The sequence below is a fragment of the Dipteris shenzhenensis genome, chromosome 7, assembly GCF_047967505.1.
Source record: "Dipteris shenzhenensis isolate YYH24624 ecotype China chromosome 7, Dip_SZ_1.0, whole genome shotgun sequence".
Classification (NCBI taxonomy): domain Eukaryota; kingdom Viridiplantae; phylum Streptophyta; class Polypodiopsida; order Gleicheniales; family Dipteridaceae; genus Dipteris; species Dipteris shenzhenensis.
The window spans coordinates 18,081,931-18,092,138 of NC_141602.1; the positions used below are offsets into that span (position 1 = coordinate 18,081,931).

General features: G+C 42.8%; 1 pseudogene across 1 annotated transcript; it reads right to left on the reverse strand.

Annotated features, from left to right (window-relative positions):
- Positions 1-1,873: 1,873 nt before the first annotated feature.
- LOC147900032 (uncharacterized) lies at positions 1,874-9,453 on the reverse strand (annotated as a pseudogene). Its single transcript, XR_015541321.1, has 2 exons — positions 8,895-9,453; positions 1,874-3,863 (listed from the first exon to the last, which is right to left on the reverse strand). The product of XR_015541321.1 is annotated as an uncharacterized LOC147900032 (transcript).
- Between the last annotated feature and the right edge of the window lie 755 nt (positions 9,454-10,208).

The following is a 10,208-nucleotide window of genomic DNA, read 5'->3' on the forward strand; positions in this document are numbered from 1 at the left end:
AAGTTTTTTTGATATTATCTCTCGGCATTCGACTACAATTACGACTATTCACATTCAGGTACTATGCCAGTTTCTTATCCATTCGCGAGACTTATCCTCGATGCTAATATTCTCGATGTTATCTCGACACTCAGGGAAGAGCCGGTTCCCTCGAATTATAACTCTTTGGGGAAGGAAGCGTGTCACCTCCCCGTCCACACACTGTGTGGTTATAATAATTACATTTTATATATTATAATATAAATATTTTCAATTACTGGTCCATTCAAAATTTCATGTTTTTAATCTGAATTCTTACAACGTTTCTCTCGTATAATGCAGGTTATTGATGCGATGGAGCAAGAAAATCCAAGATGGATACAAGATTGAAGGATGACCACCTTTATTCATATGGTTATAGTCCATGTGACAATATTGTAAAAACTCCAACAAGGATCAGTTCTTGTATCACCTTATTCATGTATTTGTTAAAATATGGACATCACAAAATCAATAATAAATCACCACCCTTGACATTTGCAAGGAGGATTGGGTCCTAATAACGGACCCTGTGTCACGTCTCATGTCCACTATTTTACTCATTTTCTTTTTTCCTTAAACAATTGATAAAATCGAAGGATTCGGCTTCAATTTCGAGTTGTAGTTACTTGCTCCTCGATGGAAAGACTACCTACCGCAAATCTAGTTCATTCACACACTTAATTACAGGGCAACTTGAATGTCGTACCAAGGGCACATTTCAAGCCTAGTGTGCACTAGCCCTTAGTGCCCTAACGATGCTTGGTTGTGGGAAACGAGCGTCATCTATATGGGTCGCTACAAGTGTGGGCTGTATGAAGAGAGCGAGTAAACATTCAATACAGTGCCACTGGGTGATTTGCCACTTGGTTGCTCGGATGACGATGCTTGATAACTCCGTTACTTGGGTTGGGTACTTGAACTAACTTGTGGTTAACGCTTTCAAATGGTAACGAGGTCTACTGCAATGGCGAGCAAATATGAAGAAAATCGATGGACAGCTATGGCACCAACATAAGATGCCTTGAATATGTCAACCTGTAGAAAATGGCATCCAAGAAACAAAAACGTCTGAGAAGAGGGAGATATTCATGTCTAAAACTGGCAGCGAATAGCAACTACTGCTATGTGTATGCTCCGAAATACCCAACAATGATAGTTTGTGATGTCAACAATTCTAATAAATATTTTTCTCGTGTAGTTGCCCGAACCTACTACGTGCAACGTAGGTCTAGGCAAGGTGCCCCGCGATTGGACCAAAAAGGGGGTGAGTTTTTTTTAAAAGAACTATCCTTTATTTCATTGCTCTCCCCCTCTCCTAAGGAACAAATATTGACATTACATGCGTTTGAAAGACTGACTTGCAATATGAAGAGAATTACTAGAAGTAGCTAGTGTGTTGTGTTCATAAAAGGGTGCGTAAAGACGAGAGAGGGAAGCTAGGAAGAAAATAAGGTAGAAGGGAGGAAAAGGTAGGAGAGAGAGTAAGTATGAAGAAAAAAATCAAGAAGAGAGATGGAGATAGAGCTCCAATCCAGCATGTGCGTTGAGAGATTGAGAATAAGAGAAGATCCATAAGATACAAGCATCTCAAAGGTATGTTAGCATCTTATATTGCCATCATTAAACGCAAAACAAAATGGGATTTTGCAATGTTATTGAAGTTCTTAGTGGGATGAGTAAACATGGTGTACATATGCATGTTTTTAAGAGTTATTGTTCCAATATCCAAACAGTACTACAATGCTGAAATTCTTTTTACATAAGAGTATTAAATTGGATTAATTTAAAGTTTATATTATATTTGAAGTGATGAAAATAAAGTAGTACAAATCATCCTTGCGGGTTGCGGGCATTGATTTCCAGCCAGTAGAATACTATGGGCAGGCCAATAGCTGAGAATGTCCTACACAATTACAAGCTTGTGTAACATGGTGACTAGAGTGGGATTCTCTCCCAAAAAAACTGTTAGTTCTGGATAGAGGGAGAAGTCGCCCAGCTTGAGAACTTCTGATTGCAACCGGCCTGTTACCAACAGCCCAGGCACCCTCCAGTCTGAATCTGACTGCAGCAGGCCTGCAGCTGGGAAGACCAAATATGCACAGAAGCTCTCTCCATTCTTGATTTCAAAGCCCTCGATCACGGGGAACCCACCATGCCTGTGTGGAAGCTTAGCTGCACCCAATCGCACACTAGAACCCTCTGCAAAGGCTTTGAATTTACCATAAAAATACCCCAAATCCATAGCCAACACGCCTTCCTGCTGCCGTTGCAGCTCCTGCACCTGCTCATCATTCACAAAACTCCTCAGAGTGAACTGCAGAGCTACGCTTGCCAGCTTTCCTCTCAACCGGATCCTCCCGTCGTATAGCACCTTGAACCGAATGAAATCTGTAATTCGTATTACCTCACTGGAAGACACTCGAGTCGACAAGTTGGGTACCCATGAATGGCTCTTGCCTGCCTTAGGTTGTCTCGCGGGATGCCTCCTGAATCTCAAAAATCTGGCAGCCAAGCTGCACAGCTCAGAGAAAATGGTACCCCTGATTAGAGCTTCCCATGTAAAATTGACTGAAAACATGGCTAGTGCTAGACCTCGTTGCTCCTGTCTTTTGAGAGCCTCCCATTCAGTATTCACTGAAAACAGTGCTAGTGCCAGACCTTGTTGCCCGTCTCTTGAAAAACTCGATTGTCCAGGCTTCCATGTTATGCGGGTCCTTTGGGACCACGAAATCCCTCACTTGTGCCAGTGCAAGGATGCTGTTGATGCGATCCCCTTCATACCTGCTATCGCGTACTGAAACGGACATCAAGACGTGTTCTGAAACAGCCATCGAGACATCATCCCCAGAGGGGAAAACATAGCAAGTCCCACATATTGTGGTAATGCAGCCGCCAAGGCAGATCAGCCACTGATCTATCTTTGCAAAGTCGAAGTACTCGCCCTGTCGATATGCATGTGTGAGCAAGGATACCAAGGCTCCCTGAAGATTCAACAATAGTTGCCAATAGTCCTTCTCTTCCATCACTACAATGTTGGAGTCATGTTTGTACAAATCAGCTATTTCATTCTGAAACTCTTGCAAACTATTGCACTGACCAAAATCGCTGCTGCCTCCATGACGTACGCAATATCGCCTTCGGGTCGACACACATACCTCTTGGAGTGTCCATACCCTTGTGTGCCAACGTGATCCCAAATCTCCTGTCACGGGATGTGGTTCATGCCTGATAGGTGCCATAGGACTCCCTACATCATATAAGAAAATCACAGTGTCCTTTGCATTTGCGTAAATCCATCCCATATGCTTGATTGCCTCCATCACTTCCTTCTCATCATGTTGTGCTATACACACTCCATCATGCCACACGTATTCTGCTCCTGCCGCAATCAAAATTTCACACATCTTCAAGATATCACCAACAGCTTTCTGATGTCCCTCATCATGCCTACCAGGGCAAGGCTTCCTTGAACACCGTGGCACCTTTGCAAAACACGTTGATGTGCATTCGCAGTTGAAGACACTGTAAACGTCCATGCCACCAAAAGATGTATGAGACACAGCGGTGAAGCCTGTGGTGGAGGATGGCTCATGCCAATCTCTCAACACCACTTTCTTCTCTTCCTTTGTGGATTTGCAGTCAATCACTCGAAACTCTTTAGGAGGCCCGATGGTTCCGAAATCTCGGATGAATTCAGCTCTGTTGCAGTTACCCCTTTCTATAAGTGTCTCAATATCGATGTCTTCAGCCACCTCTTGACAGCCTCTGATTTTTTGAAGATAAGCCTCCATGCTGTTAATTCGGTTTAAGCAGCTAGCTACTGCTGACCAATTGATTTCGTACTGGTTGGAGCAGAGCACAACCAAAAAAACATAGTGGTGAGGCTTAACATCTGAAGATGCTAGAATTGAATTTCATTTGGTGTTGTTGCAAATAGAAGCCGGGACTTCCATGCTCTTACAAAACTAACGAAAACTCTTAGGAAACAAACGAGAATATTTCAAAAATAGTTCTTGGTGCATACCTTAATTAAGAAGGCCAGAATTAAAACTTAAAACACTTTAGGCAGCTACCCAGGATAGATGTTCAGACCTTTAGTAATGGGAACTAAACAAATTTATCAATGACAAAGCCAAAATGAAGATTACCAGCCACAAAGAAGGAAATCCCAATTTGTCTCTATTTGAAGTTGTCTCAAACTAGAGGCCTCAACTCGCTCAAAAATATGGAAAGACAGACCATGAAGAAGAGAGATGTTGCCCTGGCAGGCTCTTTTCTCTCTTTCATATAGGTTCAAAGAGTGAATCTTATCCGCAGTGCAGACTCATTAAAGCTGAATGCTTTTGCGCATCTTTCAAGCATCTGGATCCCTTTTATCGCATGTGCATGTGCTTGATTTCCCTCACTTGAATTTAGTCTTTTCTTTGACAACCTTTCGCTCTTGACCACATTTTTTATATCACAGCTGCCGCTCTGAAGCCAGCTAGTTTTGAAGCTGCCTAATGATAGGGAATTAATGATCCTTTGCACATGCAGTGCTGAAGCAATGATGGTAAGGAAACCAAATGAAATTCTGCATTACCATGAAGCTGCTGAGGAACTGATACTAAGGAATGGCAGCTTCTTTGGAGGAGGGGGAAGAGGACATCAACACCTACAACCCCAACAGAGATCTTCACCATCAACATCTAGAAGTGCAAATGGCTAAAATCTCTTGAAGCGCTGATAAACTTTGGCATAAACTATTGGGAAGTGGCAAAGGGCGTTGCACAGGCCAAAAGGCGTCAATAGTGTATGCAAAAGCACCATGCTCTATTGTGAATGTGGTCTTCTCTCTGTCAGCTTCAACCAATTGAATTTGATCAAACCATAGTACCGATCCATAAACGAGTACATTTCGTGTCCTTCAACATGGTCGAGCATCATGTGAGTGAAAGGTAGGGGTCCTTCATTGTCTTGAAATTTCCTGTTCATCTTCAGCATAATCACAATCAAGAATAATTCACTTGGAGTCATCTACATGATAAATCATACCTTCAATAGTTGATCACTTCCTCACAGACCATTCCTGTGTAGTTGGCATGAGGTTCTTCAGCCAGAGCAGATCGTGTACCATACCGTACGCAAAGGCCCTCAAGGCAAAGAATTTTACAGGTACCTTGTAAAATACGACATTGGATGCCAAGTGGATGGATGAAGACATGTTGTCCGATCATCCACAGCTTTTGGATGTTTACAAGGAAGCTTTTCAGTTGAGGTCAACTGAATAGAAGCCGAGGAGATGTCACCACAATGTAAATATCCTAAGTCAAAGTACAGTTGACCATTTATTTGATCATAATTAAAGAGTTTTCCATCTGGCTTAATTATGGTCAAAAGAGTTTTTCTATTGGTCAAAGAATTGACTACGGTCAAAGATACTTGACTTCGGTCAAGTAAACCTGATCTCGGTCAGGAAGACTTGGTTTATACCAAGAAGATTAACTACGGTTAACCAAGATGTGCCAACTTCGATTGGAGAGTTGTGCCAACTTCGGTTGGGGAGACTTGACTATAATTAAGGCACCTCGACCCTTGGTCAAAGCCCCTTAATATGATCAAGAGCGTTGACTTCGATCAACCAGAGAATAAATATATATTTTTATATTTGTTATGTGTGCACATGTGTTTAGTGGGGACGCCCACCATGACTAGAATTAGTCCACAGTGTGTTATTTGCATGCAAAGCGCTAACAATTAATGGGTTCCATAGTGGTGTGCTTTAATTAATTGTTGCAGGTACTAGGAAGAGTTATTTTCCTAAGCGCAATGGAGCCTAACAAGAGTCTAGGAGGCAGTTCGCGTGACCAAGTGCTTTGAAGACTCCAGAGTTACCCTTAGTGGCATGTAATTAGGAAAGTAATGTAGAGTTTGACAAGTGGCTTGTTGCCAAGAAAGAGAGCCTAAGAGCTCATGTAATGATTCATTCACGTTTGGATTATGTATGAACAGCTTCCACGCTGAACTCATGTACTGCATTTTCTCTCTGATGAATAAAAACCTTCGGGGGGGTCCAGCCCGACGATTGTCCTGGGCCCTAGTGTAACTGTTGAGAGAGGGAGAGAAAATGAGAGTGTCTTTGCTGTCTTTTACGAAGGAGGTTTCAATACTTCTAATGATAAGAATAAGAAGAAAAGAAAAAATAAAAAAGATGTGCTTCTACTGTGATCAGCCTGCAAAGGACTGCAGAAGATCAGAAGGACTCCGCTCAAGATGCAGAGGAGAGAAAGAACATGTCATTTAATATGGTAGTCTTTTCTTGGTGACATCTCAATGTGTTAACTAAGGTAAGGCATGCAGACCTTGGAGTTACAGTAAGGATGTCTGACATTGAAAGTTGGTCTGGGGAGGATTCAGAAACTTTTATGAAGGTGAAGGACAGCAATGACTGCTTGGATTGCTCTAGGTGCTTGGTTGGTATCACTTGGCATTGGGGGAGTCTTTGGAAGGACCTATCGATTCAGGGTCAGATGGGAGTTGTGACATTGGAGGGGGTATTACAAGATTACACAATGTAGCTATGTGTGTCTCCATGAGGTGTATGTTTTGCATTGAAGCAAGCAGACAGGCAGATGGATAATCTGGTATGCACAGTCCATGTTTAGTCATTTGAACCTCAATAACTTGTTTTGGGCAGTTTCTGTACTTTGCATTTCTCAGGTGTTGAGAGATTGAAAGGTGTATGCCTTCCTGGAAGTCACAGGGGAAGTCTTGGGGCTTCTCCAAAGCTTGAAAGCAAGGTACTGGAAGGTGAACATGGTGGACTTGTTGAAGCTTAAGTGGTGAAGACAGGACACACTACAGGAGAAAAGAGTGTGCTGAAGCCAGAGTATTTCTTGAGAGCTCACCGAGAGCTCATGGTCCAGGTATTCTGGAGTTCTATTTGCATTGAACTTGTGAACCAAGCATGGAGGACTGGACCTTGAGGAGAAGGAGACACTGGTTTAAAGACCAAAGGATGACACCAACTCGATAGGGCTTCTTCATGGAGCTAATGGAGTATCTGCATCGACATGTTGGGATTAGCCCATGATGTGTCGGTGAGAGGTGGTCTTGGGTTATTGATGGTCCCCATCTGTGAGCCCCCAAATGAGGAGTGCATGAGGGAGGTGGATCAGGGTGTGTTAGGTGGCATATTGGTAGAGTTCCAGCCTGCCACATAGGCTGGTCTGACAGAGATTGCAAGCCTGCCACATGGACACCACATGGGCTGCCATGTGGGCAGCAAGCATACAAATAAAAAACAGGAATGGGGCTGCCACATGGGCAGCACATCCAAGAGCTTATCTGACTGGTTGGAGCTTCCCTAGGGCTGCCACATGGGCAGCACATCCAAGAGCTTATCTGACTGGTTGGAGCTTCCCTAGAGGACAGCACCAATACGGAGCAGCCATGTGGCACGTACAGTGCGATTTGGTGCCTTACAAGAGGCTGTCCAGGAGGATCAATCGGAAGGTATGATTGTGGGGCACGCTTACGAGGCCAACTCAAGCTCTTGGAGAGCACGCATGCCAAATGTTTTGGAAGTGCCACAGAGGTAGGAGAACAGACTTTTGTGTGTTTAGGGGTCCACATCTAGTTAGCACTCCGTTGATAGAGGGTGGTACATTGAACATAGCATTTTGTATTGTGTCCACATTGGACGGAAATATATATTGCTGGTTCTACATCTCTCTATTGTGCATTGTATTGCACATCTATGGTAAGCACGCATTAAGGAAAGAAGTTTGGATTTGAAATAAACCACTGTGTGAGTTCCTGGGCGTTCTATAACTTTCCACTCTGGGGTTCACTTCCACTCTGCATACCCTCTGTTGTGTTATCTAACACTCTCTCTGATGAGATGCAATAAATTCTAACACCCTCTCTGCAGCTCATAGTGTGCAAGACCCTGAAGAAGAAAAGCTGATGAAGATGCAATCATGAACCCTCCAACACCGCTAACACTAGAATCACCTCGGAGAGATCACCTGACAGCCTCTTTTGCACTGTCGAAAGTGCCTAATCACCACCATGAGACGCCTTCAGCTTATCCTAGATAAACCTCCTTAGTAAGGTCACCATTCACAAAGGCTGACTTCACCTGCGCTGGGCAGCTAAAGCCATAATCGTGCAGATGTTCTAAATGCAAGCATGTGGGCAGCTAAAGCCATAATCGTGTGAGATGGTATAAATGTGAGCATTTGATGCAAACGGCAATAAGGCAAGCTTTATGCTTGTTTGAACTCCCATCAGGATGGTACTTTATTTTATACACCTAATAGAGCCCAATGACTTTGCAGTTGGGAGGCCGAGCAGCCACATCCCAAGTGTGGTTCCGCGTGATGGCCTTCATCTCCTCCTTCATGGCCACCTACCAATCAGGGTTACCTTCAAGCCTCTTCATAGGACCAAGGTCAAAAAATATTAGGATCTCTTCCATCAGCGCAAAGGTAATGTGAGAATCAGGTTTTGTTGGTGGATCTTGGGGTGGCCGTCAAAGCATCGTAGGCATAAATGCACTACTCTCAAGGATTGAATGGACACTGGAGTCCCGTAGAGCTAACGAGGACCCCCTCACTAAGGGCTTGGTACTCTAGGTCATGAAGCAGGCCCCTCTACATCATCATAAAGGAAATCGATGATTGGGGTTTTGCATGTCGTCTACTCCGGTGGTAGGCAGTGAAACACACATATCCAATGGAGAAGGAATCTTCTTGCAACGCCACATCCTTGGTTTCTGAGTTGAAAAGGCAGTAAGCCTTCAACTACAAAGAAAATACAGTTGAATGAGGAATGTGTACAAAAGCATTTAGAAGTAAAAATCCAAAAATGCTTCATACAGGGCTTCTTACAGGAGTAAGCAACGTCTAGCGTCTGTGGCAATGGAAGGTCAGCATGGCGTTGGCCATCTCCACAACTAACGTTCCCTTGCAGAGTGTAAGCCACGGTCACTTGCCATTGCAGTACTATATGAACTTGGTGAAGAAGAACTAGCCGCCGCCGTAGGCGCGAAGGGTTTTGAGTTGAAGGTCTTCCCCAACTTGCCAAACGGATGAATAGGCCATTCAAGGATGGGAACACCCATCATCCCGCAGAGATTGAAATGCAACCCACTTTCGTTTTTCAAAAGGTGACCAGTTTTTCAAAGGTGTACCAGTTGCGTGTACACAGCTTCCGGTTTCGTTTTTCAGTTACTGTAACATTCGTCAAAAGCCTCTTTCGTTTACACTAAAGACGTCCACTCCCTCCAACTTCCCAAATTTCAAAGCCTTGTTCTTCACAGCAATGATCGCAGGGCTGAGGAGGTCCTTCCCCTGAACGTATCACATCTTATTACAAAATCATAATCATGAGAGATTGCAGACTTGCGTGTGGGTCTTCTCCGTAATCTTCTATAGTCCTCTTGGTTCTTCACTAATCCAGCTCCAATTATATTTTTATGCAACTTTGTCATGGTCGTCAAACGACAAACGTGTGAAACAACTTGAATTTCAGTCACGAGGCCTGCCCTATTATATGATGTTGGTATAGATTAATGAGTTGTCGAAATAGTAAATGTAGTTTGAGCCGTAGTATGTATTTTCATTGTAATAGTTTGTCCATATGTGGTCAATAGTTGAACCATGAGTATTTGTTGGTTGTTCTATCAATTGTTTGAAGTTGTTTTTGCCATGAATGAATTAATAATTGTTTGTTTGTTTTTGTTATATTGAATATTGAAGTCTCCTGTTATTTTAATGTGTATGTTATTTTCTAGTTTATCGAACAATGTTTGTAGAAGACGTACAAGAGTTGTAGTTGGAGTTGAAGAGGACTTGTAAGATTTTGTGTTCTGAAGGTTGTTAGGAAGCATTCACATCTTTCGTGTGCAATGTATTCTTGTGTGTGTAATTGAAGGCTTCTTTTGTAACATGTTGCAATTCCAACACCTGAGTCATTTTGTAAGCATTTGAATTCAGGCAATGATATTTTTTTATTAGTCTTGCAATGTAATTCTTGAAGACAAAGTGTTGTGGCACCTTTCAGCTTGTTTGTCAATGTTTGGATTGGAGTAATTCGAAGGTTGTTGTTGTTAAACAATGGCATCTTTTTTCTTGATATATCTTTGTAGCAAAGTGAACACAATAATTTTTGTTGTGTAATGGGAGACATTTTAATTTCATGTA